This window comes from Vombatus ursinus, unplaced genomic scaffold (assembly GCF_900497805.2).
Source record: "Vombatus ursinus unplaced genomic scaffold, bare-nosed wombat genome assembly UNPS02014812.1, whole genome shotgun sequence".
NCBI lineage: Eukaryota > Metazoa > Chordata > Mammalia > Diprotodontia > Vombatidae > Vombatus > Vombatus ursinus.
Window position 1 is genome coordinate 15,704,233 of NW_020954590.1, and position 21,084 is coordinate 15,725,316.

A 21,084-nucleotide genomic window follows, 5' to 3' on the forward strand; every position below is an offset into this window, starting at 1 on the left:
AAGAAAAAATTAGGCAAAATGACCCCTGAGGTCTCTTCCAATTCTAAGATTCTATGATCCAGTGATTTCAAGTGATCCCCTTTTGCTACTTAATTCCCCCAAAGAACAGGAAGGAGAGCCCCAAATTGAAGTGCTAAGCAGTTCTAGAAAGACCTGTCTGGCAAAGTTTGGGAATGACTAGTTTGAATTTGTTGTTTATTTATTCAGGGACACCGGAATTAAATTCATCTGAAATTTGTCCCAACAGAGATGTCCTGACTTGGATTTGGGGTGATAATTCTATCTGAGGCTGCGTGCTTTGATACCAGTTTAAACATTACTTTGGTAAGTCACTACAAACCTCTGTTCCTGACGCTGTGAGATAAAGGGGGCAGATTACTCCCCCTTGACCTCTGTGAGTGATTGCCTGCACCCTGGTCCCACTAGGGATAGGGCTGCCGCTAAAAAGTCCATCAACTCTCCCTCCCACTGTAGCGAGTCTCTGGAGGTGATTGATGGAAGGGGATTCCTGGGAGCCTTGCGTCTGTATTTCCTCCAGCACTGGCAGTCAAGCTGAGCTTCCCACTTGCTCAGACCGATAACATCTGTGGCTTCCCACTCCTATTTAGATAACCCTGGGGCCATCTGATGTAGAAAGGAGGCAGGGGTGTTGGAACCCATGGATTTAGTAGGATTTCCAAATTTAAAGAGCTGCCCTAGAAGCAGAAGAGTGAAAGGATATTAACCTCCTCCAGTTTACAATTGGGAATGGCCTGTCTTTGAAGCAATACAGACAGGGACTATTCTAGATGGGGGAGGGAAAGAGGGGACAGGGAGGAGGGCGTTAAATTAATAAAACACAGATCTTATTCTCATAGAATGGGAAAGTGAGACACATGGACACATAATAATACCCTAATACAATGAGTTAACTGATTTAAGAAGAAGGAAAAGGTACTTTGGAAATGTAGAGGAAGAAGTTACTTACAGTTGCTGTCCTATTTCGACATTTTGATTTGGCCCCTTGGTTTCAAAGTCTTTTCTGAGTCTTAAAATCATTAGTAAAGAAACTTGTTTTAATTTCCCCCTTTGTCAGGGTCAGAAGGTGAGAGGAATAGGAGGGAGAGAGATACCAAAGTTCACAGAATCTTAGAATACTATGAGTGGAAAGGAATTTTATTTTATAAATACCAAAACTAAGACCTGAAAAGAGGCAGTAACTTGCCTGAAGTCACACTCCTGGTTAAAAATTCTTTTTTTTTCCCTTAAATTCCAACTTTACATGAATAGACTGATCAATTTATTATAAAGCAAAGGGCTTCCACCTGATCAATACTGTGTCAACTTCCTAGAAATTAAGTATTAGGGCCTTGGAAGGGGGGGGGAGGTGTTCAATCATGTGGGGAGGCTCATTTAATTGTATAAATTAATCTGACTTGTAACCCTGAGTCACCACAATGCTGGCTGGCTTGCTTGAAATGGAACCTTTTCCCTAGCTTTCCTCAAATGACTCAATCCAAATCTGGCAGATGGCCACCTCTCCCAGCCAAGAAAAGGGAAAACAAGGTTGTAAAGCAAAAGACTTTGCTTGGGTATGCTCCTACTCAAATATGCCCCAAAGACCCAAAGTCAAGTACCCTGAGTACTCGAGTGAGAGTGAGAGAAGGACACTGAAGCCACGTTTACCATAATAAACCTCAGAGGCTGAGAAAATCACAGTGCCTGTCCCCAAGGGAGCATTGGAGGAAAGAACTAAAACCAATCAAAATGACAAGCTGGGTCAAATCCATGCCTGGGTTCACAAAAATATTCAGAAGAACCTGAGAGCTCCTGAAATGTTTCTTTCCTTTACTGCACTGTTACTGAAGTCAAGTTGAATACCAATTAAAGAGAAATTAATATGTGAAATGGTAATTAGCTATACTTTTTGCTATCTGCAATAGGCACTGGTAACTATATGAATCTTCCAAAAATGCCCAAATCCACAGCTGTGTTGCCTTTAGCTGAGTAGGAGGAGAAGAGAGGGGACCTGGAGAGTGAGTTGAAAAATAGAAAAGCAAAATACTCTCCATGATAATGTGATGCTACTTTGTACAGTCTTTCCATGAAGCATTTTGACATTCAAATCATCATTCTCTTCCCTCCACGTTGTTCTCCTCCCCCGGCTCTATGTGGACTTCTTTCAAGTTTGAACCCTCTGCTACCCTATTCAGACTATGGTTTTCCTTCCTTGTTTCCTGAATCTGATAGCTTACCATCTAAGACCTTTGCACACTGTTAATGGTTAGGCCTTTGATCCCCAAAGTGAGGCACATTATATTCATATTGTGCCTTTCTCCTCTCTTCCAGTGATGTGTTGACTTTTTCCTCATCCATTAATTAGCTACTGAGAAAGAGCATGGCTTACCAGATAGATAGCCCACTTTAAAGTCATGAAGGCATGGATTCAAGGACTGTCTTTTGACATATACTGGCTATGTGACAGACAAGTCACTTAAGTTCTCAATGGCCCAGGAAACTCTTTAAGACTACAAATTATAGAAATTGCCAATCTGCATCTGTGACGAGAAAGCTCCCCATGCTTACTAACTCTCAGGTCCTAACCCCTTCCCCCAACAAAATCCTTGGCACGTTTTGCCCCTTCCCTGTTCTACCAGGGGCCCTACAAAGAACGGAGGCCTCTTCTCAAAAACAAAAGCAAAAGCAAAAATAGAAACCTCAAATTATGATTAGGACTTAGAGAACAAAGCGGGGCTTGGTGGTCCAAGGAAAGAAGTAAACAAATTATCTTTGTATGGCTTGGCCCAAGACAGAAGGCACAGGAAAGCTTAGATGGATAGATTGATAGATAGATGGATAGATGCATAGATAGATAGTTTTTCATCCAAGAATTCTAAGCTTTGGTTCGTCACTATGAAATCAGTCTATGACTGATTTCAGGAAGAGACACCAAAGATGTAATGTTGAGAAAGGGGTCAAAACTAAGAGCAGTAGCAGATTAGCCAAGCAAGAGTGCAAGAACTATTAGAATTCAATGGAACTGAAATGAGTTTCCAAGAGCTTGCAAGTAGCAAAGAAATGTTTTGTTTGTTCAGTGACTTGCTGTGAGCCATCTGCTTTTCAAGCCTGCCCTTGGAGCATCAGCTAGTGATGACAAGTTTCTTTTAACCTTTCATTGTTTAACTAAATGATCAAAATTGTAGTTATTTTAATGAAAAAGTTATTTTTATGGAGTTGGAATCTCTTGGGTAATTTCTGATCTCAATTATGCTTCCATTCAGATTCACAAATAACTCTCTACCACCTCTTGGGAAAGAAAAATAGAAAGGGGGGAAAATGATATCTTGCCTTTTTCCTGAAAGTCACAAAAGCTAACAAATTATTATGCTGTTTAACAAGAGTGCAAGCTCCCTGAAGGAAAGAACTATGTTATATCTTGTTTCCACTCACAGAACCTAGAACAATGCTTACACAGTAGCTCATAACCAGGCTTTGGCACATTCCCAGATCCCTCATATAATAGATTCTAGTGACCTGCTTCTGTGAGAAGACATACTGTGTTCTACCAAATGAGTGGGAGCAGTTGCTTTCCTCTAGCTACATAATGGGAAATGCTTATGTCTTTTGAACTATGAGACTCAGATAATCTCATTCTCTCTTTCTGCTGGCTTACAAAGGTGAAGGTCTTGTTTGGCCAAAGCATGGGTACCATGTTCTAAGCTGGATGGGTGAAAGGTCCCTATAACTTCCCCTTATGTCCCATGGCACTTAGAAATATGCTTGTGGTTTGGATCTCTTTCATTTATCCTTTTCATTTCTAGACTTTTCATTTCTAGCCATTGTGACCTTGGAGCCAGGATCCTAAGCTGAGTGTTGCTTCTAGCTCAGCAAGGAAGCCTTGAGAAGCCAAGGTTCCAGGACACAAACCCAGAGTGATGGCCATGTTGGGGGTGGGGTGTGCTTTGGTCTTAGAATTTGGTGGGACTTATGCTATATAGGAACTGAGCTAAACCTTGAACCTAATCCTTGCCCCCTCCTGAGAGATTGAAGTGGTATAGGGGGGAGATTATGCCCCTCCCCAGGTGTTGGGGGAGGGAATATTTGCTTGTGAATTCTTATACCTTTGAAATAAATATTCCTTTGTAAAAGCTAGTCTGACTGTTAAGTAGTTAAATGGAAGTAGAGTGTAGGGAACCCCTAAAAACTGGGAAAACACATTTGGTCGGGGCTTGAGCCAGTGGCAGAGGCTAGACACCTGGAACTGCCTTAAAGGTACTGAAGAATCCTGCTGGAGAACTGAAATGTAACATACCTAGCCTTCAGGCAATGAAAGCCAGAGTAGTCACTGTTACACATATAATAATTCAACAAATATTTGTTAAGTGTGTATCATGTAGAAAGTCCTCTGATGAAAGTTCACTCAAATAGTGCCAATTCATCTGCCATGTTTAGTCATTAATTCCTTAGGGATATTAAGTAGTTTTCTCATGACCACACAATTATTATGGGTTAACAGCAAAATCTTTCTTCTTCCAAGGCCCCTGTGCTCTCTCTTATAATAACCAATCCTCAATCAATAAATGTTTATCAAGCACTTACCATGCCCCAGGCACTAGAGCAGGGGACATAAAAAGGGACAAAAGATAGTCCCTGTCCTCAAGGAGCTCGCATTCTAATGAGCAGGTGACAACATGCAAACAAATATATACAAAGCAAACTACATACAGGAAAAAGAGGGAATAATTAATGAGGGAAGGCCCTAGAATTAAGTGGGGTTGGGGAAGTTTCCAGAAAAAGGTGGGATATAATATGACCAACAAAATGCCATCTGAGGTCTAAGGTGAAAGATCTGTCCTAGCTGGGAAGACTGGAAAAAGATGTGTGTTGGTTTCTGCATTTGAGTTAGACTTTAAAAGACAGGTAGGAACTCAGGGGGTAGAGATTAAGAGGGAGAGTATTCTAGACACAAGGAATAGTGTTAGCAAAGGCAAGGAGATGGAAAAATATTGAGCTGAGTATATACACTCAGAGAACCTCCACTTTAAGGGGTCAGATAAAAATGGGACAAGATGCCAACCAGTCAAGATGACAGAAAAATAGCAGCTGGAGAGACTGAAAAAAAGAAAGAAAGAAAGAAAAGAACCAGGAGAGTAAGCTATCTCAGGAGTTAACAAAAAAGTTATTAACAAGAAGGAAAGAGTATTTAACAGTACCAAAGGCTGCTGTAGAGGTCAAAGAAGATGAGAAATCTGAAAAAAAGCCATTAGATTCGGTGGTAAGAGAATCATTGGTGACCTTTGAGAGAACAGTTTCAGTAGAGTGGTGGAAAATGAAAACCAAGTTGTAAGATAATGAGAGGAAAGTGGGCAGAAATGAAGCAGAGGAAGCATGTGTGTAAAGTTTGTTTTTTAAACTAGTGTTGCCCAGCAGGTTAGATATAGTTTGTGGGTTTCTAGCAGGCTCAATTTACTGTATACTAGAAATTTCCAGTGGGTTCCCTGATAACCTTCATAATTATAAACGTAGAATCCTACGCTGATAAATTGACAATGTAATGTCCAGTTTAATATAACAAGAATATGTTCATATTTTAACCCCTTTCTCTCTCATATTAACTATGCTTTAATAAAATGGATGAGGAACTATGGTTGAATTATCTTTTTTTGACAAAGGTTACTGAACTATTAGATCCAGGAAATCTACATACATAAATTGTAGCTTACTTAAATTTTAGCAAAGTATTTAAATAAGCCTTTCATGCTATTCTTTTAGAATATTCCTTTTAGGAGAGATGCAGGCTAGACAATGGTACAGCTAGATCGAATCAAAATGGCCAGATCCATAGAATCACAAAATGAGAGAGTCAAAAAGCCACGTAGTCTAATCCACATCTCAAAGAAATGCCCATGAAAATACATCCAAAGAGTGATCATTAATGCTTCCACATCAACTTGGAATTAGGTCTCCAATAGAGTGCCCCAGGGATCTGTTTTTAGATCTCTACTGATTAGCATTTTCAAGACTAGGTCTCCCCTTGTAACCCAGGCTGGGAGAGCAGAGGCTACCTATAGCTGGTCCCACTCTGATCAGCATAGGAGTTCTTACTGCTTCATTTCCAATGTTAATTCACTAACTCCTCATTAGGTAACCTGTGGCCTCCCATTCTTTGGAGGCTCACCACATTAATGTAGTACCAAGTATGGACATCAGATCCCATTAGCCCACTGAAACTCCAAAGCCAAGAGATGCAAAAGTTTCAGCTTTTTCAAAAGCAGGGATTACAGGTGTGTACCACCACACCTGGCAAATTAGCATTTTTGTCAATGACTTAGATGACATGTCTATCAAACTTGCAAATGATATAAATCTAGACAAGATAGCTGTGACACAACCAAAATTCAAAAAGACCTTGACAAAAAGAATGCTGGGATGAAATAGGATGAAATCTAGTAGGATGAAAGTTAATAGAGATAAGTATAAAGTCTTATGCTTGTGTTTAAAAAAATCTTGCAAGTATAAGATGGAATAAACATGACTAGATAACAGTTGATCTGAAAAAATTATTGGACAAGTGACTTAACCTCTTTTTGTCCCAGTTCCCTCAAACCTGTAAAAATGGGGATAATAATACCACCTACCTCACAAGATTGTTGAAAGGCTCAAATCAAATATTTGTTAAAAAAAAAAAGCACTTAGCACAGTGCCTGGCACATAGTAGGTACTATATCAACACTCATTCCCTTCCTCTTCCCCTCCCCCAACCCTTTGGGGGGCTTGCTCTAGCTAAGAGAAGCTAATTATTGAGAAACAGAAACTTGAGCAGTAAAGCAAAATTTAAGGCATGAGTAAATGCCTACCATATAGGGAGTTAATAAAATTAGACAATAACTTCCCTGCTGTCTTCATCAGCTTTCCTTACTTTGTCAGGTATTGTCATCCTCAGCTTTACCAATGAGGAAACAGAGGCTTACTGCAATGTGCATACAACCAAAACACCATAGAGTATCTAAATGGAGAAGCCAAGATATCAAATCAGTTCATCAGTTTCAAAGACCAATGTCCCTTCTACCACACTACATGGTCTCTCTAAGTCTAATACAACACTCACCCCATCTTGAGTCAAGTCACTATTCTTTTCATAGAAAAAAAAAACTCACTTCAAAAGAATGGTCCCTTTTAAAATTTTATTTTGGAGCGGCTTCCATTTGTCAGGATGTTCACTGCTAAGAAAATCTTTTGTCAGTCTCTTTCAATTACATTTCTAATGTATTTCTTAAGCAAAGGAATTCCTGATTCAAGAAATTGTTTAAGTGTCTACTTTTCCTTGCAAAACTCAGAGTGACCTCTAGTAAGATTTCATGTGCAGGGGTTTGGGTTGGGGGTATCATTTAAAAGATATCAGTTCACTGCTATTATAATGAAAACCATCTGCCCTGGGAAATTTACAGACATAAATCTCTCTAATTAAAACATCCTTATAACCTTTTTCCAAATGAACCCAAATTTGAGATCTATTTAAATTTCACTATTTTAGAAACAGAAGCACAGGGAGACGTGTCAGGAATTCAGATAACTCCATAACCAGAGTAGGAAACTTATTGCTACTCCTCTGACCTGATGAGAGTCACTTTTGGTTTACTTTTTAAAAAAATATGACTCTGCATTTAATACAAGGAATAAAAATGCAGTAGGTCTCGGAAGTCTTATTAAGATGGGAAAGCACCAAACTTAAATGGTTTAGTTCTCCAGGGAAGTGTACACATGCATACAGCCTGGAGGGTATTCAGAATTGTTTTGTTAAAGAAATGAGTCTGAGAAAACTTTAGAAAACAACTGGCAGGAAATTGTGCTGCCTTTGTGGGAGGGAATTCAGGTTTCCTAAATTCTGATTCTCCTGACCTGGTCCTGTTTTCTCTTACTAATAATAATAACTAAAATGTACATAGCATTTTAAGGTTTACAGAACATATTATATATATATATATATATATATATATATATATATAAAATCTCATTTGAGATACGTAATAACCCTATGAAGAAGATGTTGTTATTATTCCCATTCCCCAGATGAGAAAATTGAGGCTGAGATTGTAGCTTATCCATAGACATTTAGTTTCTAAGAATCAGAGGTGGGATTTGACCCAGGTCTTTCCTGACTCCAAGTCTAGTGAACTTTCAACAATGTAATAATGCCTCTCATTCTGGTGAGGCCTGGTTTGCCTCTTGAACTGCTCTTTCTGGCCAGCACATATAGGGTTAATGAATCCTACCATTAGTGGCACATGACTTCTCAGACCAAAACTAGCTAAATTTAAGGGCAGAGAAGGAAAATGTTATTTTTCCAAGATGGAAATATTCCTTTCCTTCTGAATCTATGACTACCAGAACAAACTTCCTAAAGCATAGCTCTGAAAATATAGCTTTCTATCCCAAAACCTTCAAGGGCTTCCTAGAGTCTACAACATAGCTTTCAAATCCTTAAGTATAACCTATAAGGCTCTTCTATACCTTTCCTGCTTCGTCTTTTATTTCTCCTACTCATATGTCATATGGTCCAGTCAAACTGGGCTTCTCATTTCTTTAACACTCTACATTTTGCATGTCTTTTCCCATGGTCTGCTGTCCCCCCTGTCCTCCCTGTACCCCCAACACACATATCCCATACCCATCCCTATTTATGAAAATCTTCCCTATCCTTCAAGTATAGCTAGATGCGACCTCCTTAATCAATCAGTCAATCAGTTATTAAGAACCACTATATTCTAGGCACTATGCTAAGCTCTTCAGGGCAGAAAGAAAAGCATGAAATAGTCTCTGCCTTGATTTGGCTTAAATCCCAACGAAGGAAAGAACGTGTATGTGGAGAGGAATGTGGATAATATAGACAAAATGACTGCAAGGTACTTTTGAGAGGAAGTGTACTAGCAGTTAGGGGGCAGAGACCAGCAAAGGTTTCAGGTAGAAGGTGGCGCTCTAGCTGAAATCAGGAATTCTAAGAGGTGGGGTAAAGAGGGAGGGCATTTCGGGTATGTGGAACAGACAGTGCAAAGTCATGGAAATGGGAGATGGGAGATGGAGTACATGATTAACAAAGTCCTCCTTGATCACCCAGCTGAAAGTAATCTTTCCTCCCTCTGTATTCCTACAAAATGGGTTTGTTGCTCTCTCAAAGAAATAATCACATTCTGCCATGTATTATAATTATTTTCCCTGCTGGATGATAAACCCTTTAAAGCCAGCAATCATGTGTTATTCCTACAGCACATGGTGTTTTGCACATGGTTCAAATGATGAATAAATGGATGATTATATCAGACTGAAAGAATTGTTTCACCTCTGAAACAACATGTTCTCTACTGTCCTTCCTAAGGATTATTCCTGCAAGGTGGGGGTGGGGTTGTATGCTGATTAGCAGGCATGCTTAAGGTTTTAGTTTAACTGGAATATTTACCCTGCATTGGAAAGCCCTCTCCAGACCCCTTGATTTCTTTCCTGTGGCTGCCACTAATCCACACGCATAAATCTCTGTTAAAAATACAGTAAATCTAGTGGGTGTGTTATGTGCCCCAACATCAAGTTAACGAATCTAACTGTGCAGTTACTGTAACAACACTTGATAGAAATAGTAAATGATGCTTATTTTTATTGGAGCCAAGTAACATTTTACCATAGGTAATATGGGTGATCCACTTGCAGCACTAGCTAAACTGAAAAGCACATGGGAATGACCTCAGTGCCAATTCAAACAGAGTTTTATTAAACGCACCTGATTTTAAGCTACCTCTTCATATTCCCGTTTAACAGCTTAATAAGAACCAGTTACAGCCTCGCTTTTGTGTTTCGAATTTAGTCGGCTGCAAATCCAACTTGCCCTTCACTTGATAGAAGCCCGTCGGAGGAGCCTGATGAAGGCCTCTAATGGAAATAAATGTTTTAAAAATCCACAAGGCCTTATAGACTGAGTGATTTTCACGATCTGTTGAGAACATTTGAAATACAGCCCATCCAGGCTCCTTGGAGACCTTTAAATTCATGCCCTCACCTTTATGTTAAAGAGCTCAAGCTGTTGACTACGAGGACTCTCAAATTTCCAATGAAGACAGATACCTAGGAGTGACCATTCTCTTGTTAACATCTGTAGCCATTGAAATGGCTGCTTGCCTCTGAAGGAAGGTAGAGGAGCAACCCATTATGGCCACATCAGCAGGCATGCTTTCTCCTGTCGGCTCACCCAAGTGCCAGATGCAAAAGTCGTGCTCTAAAAAAGGCTGGAGGAGAGGAGAATGGTCACAGGGATTATAAACTGATAATTGTTCCCTCGCTGTTTTGCCATTTCAGCCAACTAGCTGCCATAGTGATTATTTTCCCCTTTATTACTGAGCATATTGCCGGACATGTCCACTACTGTATCCCATTGCTTCTTTCTTTGTCACAAGACTATTCTTTAGAAGCCATGTAACACATACACACACATACACACACACACACACACACACACACACACACACACATCCTTCTAGGTCATAAGATTGTGGTTTCATGAACAAAAGCAGAGAGATCGCTACTCCCCAGATATTTCAGAATAGCAACTGGGGACATATTATAGAATACCAAACTCAAAAATACTCTTCATATTTGTACAAGAGGTTTGTTTGTTTTTTTTAAAGTAAATCTATTGTAATCCACTGAGAATGTTTTCAACCTCTCTTTGTAGAGATTGTCTGAATTCATTGACTAAGGAAAAAAGAGTAGTATGTTATTTCCCTTCACTTTATAAAACCCACTACTGTGTGTTTCGATTCACACATGCAGCACAAATTTTATAAGGTACAATAAAATACATGTATTTATGGATGTGGTCTATGTTGTCAAATACTCATTAAAATCAGGATGAAATTTTTACTGGTCCCTTAAGGGACATAAGGGACAAAGTGTTTTAGTTTGACAATAGTATCCATAGACATGCTATTAAGGCCATCTTTTCAATAGTTGTAAATGAGTATTGTATATAAATCGTGGCCAGTTATCCAAGGGATGTTAGGCCAATGGGGCACAATGGGATACAGGCATAGCCAAAAACTTTTAATAATGCAGTGAGGATGAACTCAACTGATCTGCATCTCCCCTGATCACTCCCTTTGCACATAAGAATGTTTTCTAAAGATAGAAAACAATTTTTTAAAGGAATGTTTTCCTTAAGGCAATGAAGAGACTTTAAAATGAGGCACTATTCTCTAAACAAACTGAAACTAGTTACAAAAGCTACCCACTTGTTCAGGTTTTCACTAAGTCACAGTTTTAAGCCCCATGGATGATTTTTGTAAATATTAACACTTTCCAAGGAGGTATAAAATTTCCAAAAACAATTTTAAACCATGGTGGGATGAGAAGGAAGTTTCTTCTCCATTTCTATTTTCCCTTTAAGAAAAAAGAAATTGAAATATATACAACATTTTTTAGCACTACTGTTTACAGAACAAGTTTTAGTTAGGGAACATAAAAATGCATTGTGCGTAAGATTTACCTCATAAAATTGTCCTGTTTGGTATATTAAACTTAAGAGAAAATTCTCTTCAGGCAAAGATTACAGTTTATTAATTATGTACTTTCCTTTTTTTTTTTTTTGTTAAGTTTTCTCACAAATGGAACACTTAGAGCTTTGAGGCACCTCTGACTTTTTGCCAGTTTATGGGAAGCAGGCAAAAACTTGAAAAAGAGAAGAAACCACCAACATAACTGTCAAAGAAAGAAAGCTATGATGTTCTGTACTAAGCATTCTCTGCACTGTCAAGTAGCACTTACCTTCATAAAAAGAGATGGATAAAAAAAACAGAGTGATGGGGGCGGGACAAAGCTCACTAAATACAATTTCTGCCACATGGAATGTGGTATAATCCCTCTCATTTAGAAATGCTTATTTCATTTTACAATGCTTTCAAATTACATGAGGGTCTTTTTTCCCCCTTAGAATAACTTAAAATGTGGAAATGTTTCCAGATGCCATGAGCTGATTTCACCATTTTGCTGGAGAATAAAAAAAAAAAAGGAAAATGAAGTTTAATGGCTAGTTTATAAATAAACACTAAGCCTATACAAATTTAGTAATGATATCTCCTCAAAGTTCATTGTAAACAATTTTTCAGCTCTGTAGGCCTCACTTCATTGTTAAAATTAGGTGGATAATTTTGCCATGAAATATCATCAAATTCATAGGAATTTAGTGATTGATTTACAATTGTGATTTGAAATGCTAATGCAGACAGAATAAGCATTAACATTCTATGCCAGGTCAATTTAAATGAACTTTTCAATAAAGAATGTGTGGGGAGCATACCTATGTACATATGTTCTCAAAATGTACAAATCCATCTGTGATCTCCCTGATTTGGGAGCTCCTTTCCAAGATGAAGATCATCACCCATTCACTCTAACCCGTCCTGTGTGATTCTTCTCTATAGGTCCTCTCATGAATTCACTACAGGGTTTCCACACAACCTAATGGAGGCCTTCCATGCTTTCTTCTGATGTTGCTGTCTAGCCCTCCACCTGTTACCCCACACTCTTGCACGTGACCAGTTCATCTTCCCATCCTATTATACAATTCAATGATGATATCTTTTATTCCTGTTCTTTTTCAGCCAGTCCATAAGCATTTATTGAGTACCTACTATGTGTCGAGCACTATGCTAAGTATTGGGGATACAAAGACACCTCCCCCCCAAAAAAATTCCTGCTCTCAAGGCACTCACAGTCTAAGTGGGGAGATAATATGCAAACAACTCTGTGTGAATAAGATATATACTAGATGATTTCAGAGATCCTTATTGGTTAAATATTGCACCTTCTTCACACCCACCATGAACTTCACTACTGTACTCTATGTTATATTCACTTTTAACTCTTCAGAGACAATTGCAGTTCATATCTCACTGCTATATAGCAACACCAGTAGAATATAAGTATTGAAAATATGGGTCTTCGCGTTCATAGGAACCTTGAAGTCAATAAAGGAGATTTGTAATTTCCCATAAGCAATCTTGCTTACTCTCCACCTCATTTTCATTTTGGGTCAGGATGTCCCAAAAGTCTTACAGCAATTTTAAGCTCTCCTAGTTTATTTTTTTTTTCAGCCAAAGACAAGGTTTATTAGAACATCCTTCATATTGGGTAGACTCTTAAGGATTCTGAACTTTAGTAAACTATTGGCTAGATTTTAAGAATCTAAGCATCTTAATGGAGACCTTATATACAGAAAGACTATGGGAGGGATCTAGAAGTGGCCAAGTGGTCTATGAGGTAATAGAACTCCAGGGACCTGGACCACTGGACTTGGCCAAAGGAGAATGGAGCCTAGGGTGGGATTAAGGGTGGGAAGTGGCCTGGGGCCATAGAAGCTCTCCCAGTTTAAAAGAAGCTCTAGGCTCTAAATTCTGAGCTTAAAAAACTTTGGGGACACCCTGTGTGTACACACACACACACACACACACACACACTTATGCATTTCCTGATGGCAGACATCTCCTAACTCCTACTTGCATTCCTTCAGACCCCAAGCTACCCCAAATTGAAAGTCCTCTGTGGGTCCGTATCTTCAAAATCATAGCTCAGAGGCCCCACCCTTCCCAATGTTAATAGCCAGTAGACACAACTATGTACAAGTAAAGGCGTTTCATAACATGGAATGGTTTTTAAAAAGCAACAGCAAAACATTTTCTCCATGAATTTAGGGCACAATCTCCTACACATATATACAGTATCTGTGGGAAGAGAATCAATAAAATAAAACAAGTTTTTATTAAGTGCCTACTATGTTCCAGTCACTGTTAGGTGCTGGGGTTATAAGTACAAAAAGTGAAAAAATACCCACTTACAAGGGACTTACATTCTAATGAGAAAGACAAGTACATAGCACACCATATGTGTGCACATGTATGTATATATTATATATACTTATCTATATGTATATCAGCATCAACATAAAGTTAACAAGTAGAAATATACACAAAGTCCTTAAATACAAGGTAGACTGGGAAAGAAGGCACTAGCACTAGGGGAGAGTCAGGAAAGTCATATGGAAGTCATATGGAAGGTGGTACTCAGACTGGGTCTAAAAGGAAGGGAAGAACATTATAAAGAACACATGTGACCAGGGCACATGCATGGAGAAGTAGACACATAAGAAATGCCTTTGGCCCAGGTACCCACATGGAAGGACAATTCCCACCTCCGATGCTGCTGATGTCTAGTGCTATTGTCACATCACTCAGGCTGATACTGCTTCTTGTTGCTCTTGTAATCTCCACCCAATCCTGACCTGCTAGATGGTGCACTGCTTCCTTCAGTTTCTGGTGTGGCTGAACTTGGCTAGCTTTGTCTTCAAGGCAAGAGAAAATATTGCATGTTCTTTTAGCTTAAAGCCCATAGCTTTTTCCCTGCTACATAACTCTTACCCCCCCACCCAAAAAAAAAGACAGTCTCCCCATATACCAGCCAAAAGCCTTCCTTATGGGAAAAGACCTTCTAGGATTGTTTTTTTTCCCCCTTGTAGAATGACCCATCTTGTTCCCCTCCATTTCTTGGCTATGAGGCCTCTCCTCTCCCCAACAGGAGCTTCCCAGACACAGCGCTAAATTCTTTAGAATGAAGAGCAGGCAACCTTGAGTTAAGTAGCTATTGCCCCAAGCAAACCTCTCTTTTTTTCAGAATAAACTTTCTGGCCACAGGGTTTGTGATTTCCATGGGATACTTCACTCCAGTTCATGGTAACTATTCTATATACCTTCTAATTTTAGATTTTTGAAGCACTTTGTAAAGATTATTTGCCTAATAATTACCAAATAGCTGTGGATTCAGAAATACTCATTTTTGAATACTAAGACACTTCCCTCTTGTAGAAGAGTGGGTGAAGAGACAAAGCTAAGCATGGAAAATGAGATCATTATCCCTTCTACCTGATCTTTTATGTGCAAATGTGGCCAGCCAAAGCTACCAGAACTTTGTAACTAACTCTTACATATATTCCTGCTAACTCTGAAGCGTTTAAATTTGTTTTCACTCTTCTTTGTCATTAGCCTTTTCTGGTAGCAATAGATATAACTTATTTCTTATCTACGCAGGAGTAAGAGGATGCCACTGGCTAGCACTAGGGGGGAATCAGGAAAGGCTTCATATGGAAGGTGGTGCTTAGACTGGGTCAAAAAGGAAGGGAAGAACATTATAAAGAAAACGTGTGACCAGGTCACATGCTCAGTCCTTTAAAGTGGACTCAGGGAGACATGAAGGTATTCACCAACTTCTAGATCAAATTCCAACAAGACCACAGAACTGTTCTTCCTTCTTCTCACTTTCTTGAAAATGCAAGTATCCCCAGAGTCATACATACATCTTGTTACATTTGAGAGTTGTCAAGTACTTCATGTCCTTAGCATTTATCCATTAAACAATTATCATTTATGATCAAAATGTTTTTATTGGAGCATAGACTCAGAGGTGGAAAAAACCACAGAGGTCATCTAGTCCAACTGCCTTATTTTGTGGATGAGGAAACTGAGGCGTAAAGAGGTAAAGGCACTTGCTCAAGCTTATTCAGTTATTTAATGACAAGCAAGACTAAAGCCCAAGTACTTTGATTCCCTACCCATGAGTCAAATTGTGTCATAAAGTAGATTCCTGTAGTAGCTTTTGAGGGGCATAAATGAAGGCTTGTCTTCCCCAGCTATGGTTTTGTTCCTCTTTCACTCTTCTTTATGATCTCTTTGATTTTTTGATCTTGCCCCGAAGTCAAGTCAACAAGGTAGCAAGAAGTATTTATGCATTTATTAAGCACTTATGTACCTAACTCTGCTAAGTGCTGGGAGGACAAATACAAACAGAAAGAAATGTGGGGAGAAAAAGAAGAAATGAAGGTACTCAATGGGACATGGTAAAGAGAGTCAAGAATGTCATCAAGAAATGGCTGGCCTCACTGTCTTCTTAAAATGGAAGTTCCAAGAACTACCCAATCAGAGGGAGCGTCCTCAGAAGCACCTAGTACTGACTTCCACTGTGTGACTGTTGGTCTGATAGTGTTTATAAGACCATCATGAACCACACTCAAGGCAATCATAATAAAAATTCACATTTATTTATTGCTTTAAGTTTTGCAAAGCAATTTATACATTTTACATAGTCTTATCCTCATAGTTGTTATTTTCTCCATTTTAGAGATTAGAGGGGAAAAAAAAACTCAGAGAGGCTAAGGGATTTCTCCAGGGTCACAGTGTGAGTATAAGAGCACAGACTTCATGTCCAGTCTTCTCTCCTCTAGACTATACTTTTTCTTATAAAATTCAAGCAGCCTCTTGGCCATGAATTGCTAATAATAAGCCTGGTACTCTTTAGATCCATCCAAGTAACTTTGTATTTAAGTGACCTTCAGTGAACCATTACCACTGGACCTTTCCTACTCCATCAACATCATTTCAAGTATAGTTACATGGTTTCTTTTTCTTTCCTTCCCACCGAACTTTCTACTAATTGGCTTCACTACAATTCAAATGTGGCCTGTTTTTCTGTCACGTTGTGATTCGTGTTTTCTCCTCCCCTGTCGTCTTGGGGAGAGAGCAGTGTCACTTTTTTTAAAATGTGGAAACACATCAGAGGAAAAGACTATTACAGCCTTGTTTGCTGCAGATGTGCTCACTTGCTAAGAATGCTTGTCTATGGAAAGAATTCTCAGCAGTTTTTGATAAGATTCCAGGTACATAAGGAATAAAGATGTTCCACAGCAAGAGTCAAATATAGTTCAAAAGTAAATACCAATCTATGGATCAACATTTGTCAGTATTTAAAGGAACTGTGCTCAGCACCCTCTATTTGACCTTTCAGTCTTTTAGCTGGATAATAATTGTAATGTCCTGAGTCATAACAAACTTGTACAATATTTCAGTCTCTCAATTTTAAAACCCAAAAGCCTAATTAAGTAGCCTTCAAGGAACTGTAATTCCTTTGGCCTGCATATGTTCTCCCCTAAAACTTCCCTTTGCCTTTGTAAGTTGTTTGGGAAAGCTCTTGTTACTGAAAAATCCATTAGCCTGCTGCCAGCCTGGTGATGGACATGTCATAAGGCTAGGTCAATCCTTAGACAATGGACACACAGACCATCACCCAACCCATATGCTGTACACCAAGAAAACACAGATTCTTCACCAACCAGCACCATGCTATCCATATGTGGAACCATCAGTTATAGCAAATGGAAAAATTTTTAATGCTGTCCATTTGAATGCTGATAAATTCACTTACCTTGGCAGCATACTTTTCAGGGATGTTCACATAGATGAGGAAGCTGGAGGGGCAGAGCCAAGATGGCGGAGTGAAAGCAGTGACTTGATTGAGCTCTCCCCCAAACTCTTCCAAATACCTGACTCTAAACAAATTCTAGAGCAGCAGAACCCACAAAAAGACAGAGCCAAACAAATTTCCAGCCCAAGACAACCTGTATGGTTAACGGGAAAGGTCCATGCACTAGGCGAGGAGAGGGGCACAGTTCAGTGTGGGCCATGCAGCAAGACTCAGGGAACTGAATCAAGGGGAACTGTGGCAGTTTCCAGACATCTCAACCCACAAACACCAAAGACAACTTAGAAGTTCAATAGGAAAGGTCTGTTGGACCAGGGTGAGAGAGGAGCATGGTCTGGACCCAGTCCTGGCACAGCCCCGGGGTGGCAGTAGTGGTTGCTTCTGGAGCTCTCGGCCCACAGACGGTAAGGGGATCAAGCAGCTGATCAGAGGGAGATTTCAGGAATCTCTTTGCTGGTTCTGAGTCAGGATTCTCTTGCTTTGCACGTGTTTGGATCTGGGTGGCAGTTCTGGGTGGTAGTCCTGGGGTGAGGAGGAGCGCTGGTGTGGTGGAGCTTGTGGCAGCAGGGGAGAGGGAATCCTCCTCACAATTACAAGACAGAAAACAGTGCTTGTGGTCACTCATAGACCAGGGCACTGGCCAGGAAAGGAGTAAACACCTCTCCTTTGATCATACCATCTTGGAAGAACTGACAACTTACAGGTCCCTAGAAGTATCTCTGAAAAGAGCTTCACAAAACCCCTGAAACTTGGGACAGTACACCCTCCACACTGGAAGCAGAGCCCTACCTTAACAAAGAGTTAAAAAGTCAAATAATTGGCTGGGAACACGAGCGAACAGCAGGAAAAAATCAGACTATAGAATCTTTGGTGACAAAGAAGATCAAAACATACAACCAAAGAAGACAACAAAGTCAAAGCACCTAAATCCAAAGCCTCCAAGAGAAATATGAATTGGTCTCAGGCCATGGAAAAGCTCAAAAAAAATTTTGAAAAGCAAGTAAAAGAAGTAGAGGAAAAATTGGAAAGAGAAATGAGAATGATGCAAGAAAATCATGAAAAATAAGTCAACAGCTTGCTAAAGGAGAACCAAAAAAATACTGAAAAAAATAGATGATGAGGTTGATGCACACATTGCAAGAGCTAGCTCAGCATTTGGGAGGCTCTGAAAGAAACTGTGGGAGAGAAGTATTGGGCTGTATACCACACTGAAGGTCTGCAGAGCTGTTATGCTGATTTCATTGTTGTATGCCTGTGAAACCTGAACAGTTTACCAGTGCCATGCCAAAAAATTGAACCACTTCCATCTGAATTAACTTGGGGCAATTCTGCAGATTACCTGGCAAGATAAGATACTGGACATTGAGGTCCTCTTTCAAGCTGAACTGCCAAGCATTCAAATTCTACTGCCGACCACAATTCCAATGGTCTGGCCACGTAGTTCAAATGCTAAATGAACATTTACCTAAAAGACTATTTTATAGAGAACTTATGCAAGGCAATCATTCACATGGAGGTCAGAAGAAGTGATACAAGGACACTCTCAAAGTCTCTCTGAAGAACATTAGTGTAGATTGTGAGACATGGAAGATGCTGGCACAGGCTGACCAGCATGGCATGCCCACATCAAAAAAGAAGGCTCTGTGCTCTGAGCAAAGCAGAATTGCAGTAGCACAAAGGAAATGTGAGGTGTGTAAAACTAGAGAAAACCTCATCCAAAATGTTCAAACATATCCAACCTGCGGTAGAGCCTTCCAAGCTTGCATTGGACTGATCAGCCACAATCAAACACACTGTACCTCGACCCCAATATTGTGATATCATTGGTCCTCTTCCAGCACGAAGCACAAACAACAACACTGTACCCAGGTAAGTAATATTCCAAAACACTGAAAACAGAAAAGGCATCACTATTTTACAAAGATTTCATAAACATTTTATGCCCTTGATTTTTTTCCCCAAATCAAACTGGGTTACTCTAGGGGTTAATAGTATGTTCTACCCCCAAGTAATTGCAATAACAAATATTGGCCTCAAGGAAGAGATGAGAAAGTACTGACCCCCCTCAGTAGAGAGATTGGAGACTACAGATAGGTAATGTTCCATACACAATCAAATACTTTCATTGTTTTGTTGTTTTTGGATAAAATTTCAGAAAGAAAAGTTCAAGCCCCTTGGGAGCATAAGATGGAGACTAGGAAAGACACCTATTACAGGGTCCATGAATACAATTTAGTTGATTGGTTGGTTGGTTGACTACTTTTTTCCTAAAAATTAAGAAAGTGGTGATTTTAGTGGGGTAGAATGATGGTTTTCTAAAGAGCAAGTGGGCCCCAGTCAATTTTAGCAATTTAGCTACAATACATTTGAGCTGTCACAGTGACATAACAGGGCAACATTAAAACAGTGTGATTCTAATACTTTAGAAGCCACCTTCCCTAATGCCACTCTGGACAAGATGATGCAAAAACTCTCAAATTACCCGCTGATGAGAATAAACTAAGCACTGTAACCCCTGGGACAAAAGAATCCAGTGTCTGTGAGTTCCTTCCTCCTGGAAGGCAGGATGAGTTACTACAAATTCCCCTTTAGCTATGTGCAAACCCTAGCAAAACAACAAACTTCAATTCCTAGTTTAAAAATGAAGAAATTAATCCATAGACCCAGAGTAATCATGCATTTAGGAAAACTGCAGGTGGAGCCTTAATGGTGACTCATGAGCTGGTGAAGAGAGATGTTTTGTTGAAGAAGGATGAATCCTGCCCTGGACATTGATCAACAAGTTTGTACATAATAAAGGAAAGGATTTAACTGTACAATGTAACTATTGAATGTTGGGATACAAAGCTGATGCATGTAAGTGTGGATTCACACCAAAAGCTTACTTTTGTCTGAACTAAGCTTTGACTGAGTATGTGTTAACTAGACAGTCTCACATTTCACCATTGTGCAATCCTCAGTTTACTTTTTTTCATCTAGCCCCCTGCCTTTGGTTTCTTGGATATTTTCATTTCCTAGATGAATATTTACAAAACTAGGGGTTGGGTATAGGGACAGGAGTGTGGTAGATAGAATCATTTATACATTTTTGTTGTTCATTCCTTCAATCATGTCCAAATCTTTGGACTCCATGAACTATAGCATATCAGGCCCTTCTATCCTCCAGTATTTCCTGAAGTCTATCCAAGCTCATGTTCATTGCTTCGATGACACTATCTATCCATCTCATCCTCTGCCATTCCCTTCTTCTTTTGCCATCAGTCTTTCCCAACATTAGGGTCTTTTCCAACAAGTTCTGTCTTCTTATTACGTGGCCAGAATATGTAAGCTTCAGCTTTAGTATTTGTCCATTCAATTATTAGTTTGAATTAATTTCTTTAAATATTGACTTATTTGATCTCCTTGCTGTCCAAGGGACTCTCAAAAGTCTTCACCAGCACCACAGTTCATACACAGCTTGTCTAATTTGCAATACTGACACCCATGTGCAGTGTCCTAAGACAAATTATTTACATGCCAAAGAGGAAGGAAATTTTTTATTTAAATGATTAGGGGCCAAGACAAACTGACAGAACCAGGAAAAATGAATTAAAAGGATTTTTTTGGTTTTGCTTTTGTTTTTACTTTCTGGGAAGAACACAGCTTCTAGGATATAGCACTCAGAGTGAGAGAGATGAAATGGAATGTCATCCTGTTTCTTTTTATGATGGTCAGAATCCTTGCTGCTCTTTTTGAGTGATCAAGTGATCAAGACAATGTGGT

General features: G+C 39.4%; 1 protein-coding gene across 1 annotated transcript in view; it reads left to right on the forward strand.

Annotated features, from left to right (window-relative positions):
• The first annotated feature begins 302 nt into the window (after positions 1-302).
• The window catches only part of LOC114053869 (extracellular sulfatase Sulf-1), a 287,381-nt gene continuing 266,599 nt past the window's right edge, over positions 303-21,084 (forward strand). Inside the window, exon 1 of the mRNA XM_027876972.1 lies at positions 303-324. The gene's annotated coding sequence lies outside the window, so the exon portion shown is untranslated. The remainder of the gene's footprint in view (positions 325-21,084) is intronic.